Source organism: Rattus norvegicus, chromosome 6 (assembly GCF_021556685.1).
Source record: "Rattus norvegicus strain SHRSP/BbbUtx chromosome 6, alternate assembly SHRSP_T2T, whole genome shotgun sequence".
NCBI lineage: Eukaryota > Metazoa > Chordata > Mammalia > Rodentia > Muridae > Rattus > Rattus norvegicus.
In genome coordinates, this window is record NC_141539.1 from 56,280,332 (window position 1) to 56,284,504 (window position 4,173).

The window sequence follows — 4,173 nt, forward strand, 5'->3', positions numbered from 1 at the left end:
ATGCTAGTAAGGATGTGGATACAGAGGAATACCCCTTCGTTACTAGTAGGATTGCAAACTGGTACAGCAACTCTGGAAATCAATCTGGTGGTTCCTCAGAAAATTGGAAATAGATCTACCTGAAGACCCAGCCATACCACTCACTCTTGGGCATATACCCAAAAGATGCCCCACCATATCACAAAGACACATGCTCCACTATATTTATAGCAGTCTTATTTGTAACAGCCAGAAGCTGTAAACAACCCAGATGTCCCTCAACTGAAGAATGGATACAGAAAATGTGTCTCATTTACACAGTGGAATACTATTCAGCTATTAAGAATGAGAACGTCATGAATTTTGCAGGCAAATGGATGGAACTATAAAATATCATCTTGAGCAAGGTAACCAAGACCTAAAAGGTATGTACTCACTGATAAGTGGATATTAGCCAGAAAGTACAGAACACCTAGGATACAACCCACAGAACTCAAGGTTAACAAGCCGAAAGGCACAAGTGAAGATATTTCAATCCAACTTGGGAGGGAGAAGAAAGCAATCACAGAGGGCAGAGGGATGGAGGGACCAGGGTTGAAGAAGGGGAAAAGGGGAAAGGGGAACTGATACCTGGGGGGGGCAGGAGAGAAACCCAGAGAGGGCCAAGAAAATGAATGGAAATATGTAGCCTTGGGGTGGGGTAGGGAGGGAGGTGGGAGGACCCTCTAGAAAGTACAAGAGATCTGGGTAGTGATTCTCAAGACTCAAGGTGGGTGGCCATAGCCAAAAAGCCCAATAGTGGGGAGAGGGAACTTACAGAGCCCACCTCCAGTAGAAAGACAAGGCCTCAAGTGGGGGTATTGGATCATCAATCAACAGTCAACATTTCTGAGCAGAATTGTGTCTGTCTAAAAGAACTGCAGAAATAAAAATGGAGAAGAATCTGAAGGAAAGATGGTCCAGTGACTGACCCAACTTGGGATTCCTCTAATGGGAATGGGGTGGGGGCACCAAGGCCTGACACTATTACTGATGCTATGGTGTGCTTACTGACAGGTGCCTAGCATGGCTGTCCTCTGAGAAGCCCAATCAGAAGCTGAGACAGATGCAGATTCTTAAACCCAACCACTGGACTAAAGTCAGGGGCCTCTGTGGTTGAATTAGGGGATGGATTGAAGAAGCTGAAGAGGAGGGCGACCCCATAGGAAGACCAGCAACCTCAACTAACCCAGACCCCTGAAAGCTCCAAGAAACTGAGCCACCAACCAGACAGCATACATGGCTGGTCCAAGGCTCCCAACACACATACAGCAGAGGACTGCCTGGTCTGGCCTCAGTGGAAGAACAGGCACCTAATTGTCTAGAGATTTGAAGCCCTAGAGAGGGGGGAGGCCTGGTGAAGGGGGAGGCATCCTCTCAGAGACAGGGGAAGAGGAATGGGATGAGGACTGGGGGGATGGGGGGCCAGGAGGTGGGGCAATGGCTGGATTGTAAATACACACACACATGTATATATATATATATATATAAAACCAGCACTCCAAATATTGTACCACATGGCAAGAAGTCTGGCATACCATGTACTAGTGTGGAAAATAGTCATTAATGTCATGTATATGCAAAAGTCCTGTATATAGTGTATCCTCATGTTATGAAGTCTTTAAGTTTATTTATAATTGATTTTCATAGTTTGAAGCATCTCTGCATTTCTGGGCTGCAGTCTATTGATCATGGTCAATGATATTTTTGATGTGTTCTTGGGTTTGGTTTCCAAATTATTTTATTGAGTATTTTGACATCTATGTTCGTAAGGGAAATGAGTCTGGAATTTACTTTCTTTGTTGGATCTTATTGTGGTTTGCTTATCAGGGTAACTTTGGCCTCATAAAATGAATTGGGCAATATTCCTTCTGTTTCTATTTTGTGTAATAATTTGAGAAGTATTAGAAGTAACATCTCATAGAGAGTTCTGTAGAATTCTCCTCCAAAACCATCTGTCCCTAGGCTCCCTTTTGGTTTTGAGACTTCTTCTATGGAGTAAAATGATTCTTATGTGCTCATACAGTCTGATTTTAGCTTTCTTTCGCACACTTCCATTTTACTAAAGGCAAAGGCCAATTAATCCTCAGACTCCGAACCATCTTCATCTTGACCAATTTGGAAATAACGAAGTTCTTAAGTCTCCTTGTCAGATGTGACCACAGGAAGCCAATCATGGAGATTATTCTTCTTATGGTATTTCTTGGTAAGATATTTCAAATACCTTTTTGAGAACTGTTTCTTAGAAACAACTGCGATTTTACTCTTCAGGAGTTCAATGTGAACATTTCCAGGATTTCCAGTTTTTCCATTGACTTTAACCTTCTCCCATAGAAACCGTTCCTATTTTCAAACAGAAAAAAAATGCAAATCTAGGTAAGAAAACCCTAGATAGTCACTAGGGAAGGTACCAAAATTTCCAGAATCAAAAATTCCGTCTTCTACTGGATGAGTAAGGTCCAAATGAAACCTCCAGGTTGACTTCTTAGGCTTCTCTTTTCTTTCTTTCTTTCTTTCTTTCTTTCTTTCTTTCTTTCTTTCTTTCTTTCTTTCTTCCTTCCTTCCTTCCTTCCTTCCTTCCTTCCTTCCTTCCTTCCTCTCTCTCTCTCTCTCTCTCTCTCTCTCTCTCTCTCTTTTCTTTCTTTCTTTCTTTTTTCTTTGTTTCGGAGCTGGGGACCGAACCCAGGGCCTTGCGCTTGCTAGGCAAGCAGTCTACCACTGAGCTAAGTCCCCAACCCCTTCTTAGGCTTCTTATCTTTCTGTGGCGCCATGTTGAGCAGCAGCCATGGGAAGAGCGGTTCTGAGACTTCTAATGACTGCTTTTATTCCACTGGGGATTATAGATCTGACTAGGATGCTTACATGGTCTTAATTTAACTTTGGTACATGGTACCTATCAGGAAAATTATCCATTTCTTTTAGAATGTCCAAAGTGGTAGAGTGCAGGTTTTTTATAGTATGTCCTTGTGAGTCCCTGTATTTCTTCAGTGTCTTTCTTATTTTGTCAGTTTGAATTCTCCCTCTCTCCCTCCCTCTCTCTCCCTCCCTTCCTTCCTTTTAGTTAATTTGGGGAAGGGCTTGTCTATCTTATTGATTTTCTCAAAGAACCAACTTTCAGTTTCACTGATCCTTTATGTTGTTTCCTTCCTTCCTTCCTTCCTTCCTTCCTTCCTTCCTTCCTTCCTGTCTGTCTTTCTATTTTATTGATTTCAGATTATTTTATTGATTTGTTGCTGCTGGACTTGACTCCTCTTACGTCTGATTACTTCCTGGCATTCTAGAGCTTTCAGGTGTTCTGTTGAGTAGCTAGTATGAGATCTCCCCAGATGTTTTTAAATGTAGGCAAACTTGCTTATTAGAACCAATGTCATTATGCCTCAGAAGTTTGGGTATATTATGGATTTCTTCTCATTCAATTCCATAAGGTTTTTAATTTCTGTCTTGACCCACTTTTCATTCAGCAGAGAGCTCAGCTTCTGTGAGTTTGTAAGCTTTCTGTTGTTCCTGTTGTTATTGATCTCTAACTTTAATCCACGGTGGTCTGATAGGATTCAGTACATTATTCCAAGTTTCTTGTATCTGTTGAGTCTTGTGTCTAAATTGTGGTAAATTTTCCAAAAAGACCTATGACATGCAGAAAAGAAGGTATATTCTTTGTGTTTGGGTGAAACGTTCTGTAAATATCTGTTAGTTCCATTTGGTTTGTGATGTCTGCTCTCTCCAGCATTTCTCTGTTCAGCTTTTGTCTGGATGACCTATCTACTTGTGAGAAAAGAGTATTGAAGCTTACTGCCATCCGTATGTGAGGATCAATATGTTATTTAACCTGAAGTGGTGTTTCTTTTACAAACTTGGGTGCCCTTATGTTTGGGGCATAGATGCCAAGAATTGAAATGTCATCTTGGTGAATTTTTCCTTTGATGAGTATGTAGTGGTCTTTCCTATCTCTTGTTTTGGTTTGAAGTCTGTTTTGTTAGGTAGTAAAATGGCTACACCACCTGGCTTCTTAGGGTCATTTATCTGAAATATCTTTTCCAATACTCTTTACCCTGAGGCAATGTCTATCCTTGATGTTCAGGTATATTTATTGGATGCAGCAGAAGGATGGATCCTATTTCCACGGCCATCCTGTTAGTCTATTGTTTAATTGGGTAA

The 4,173-nt window shown here is 41.3% G+C and overlaps 1 pseudogene; it reads right to left on the reverse strand.

Moving 5' to 3' along the window:
* Positions 1–2,097: 2,097 nt before the first annotated feature.
* Positions 2,098–2,583, reverse strand: LOC134479122 (transcription initiation factor TFIID subunit 3-like; annotated as a pseudogene).
* Positions 2,584–4,173: the final 1,590 nt, after the last annotated feature.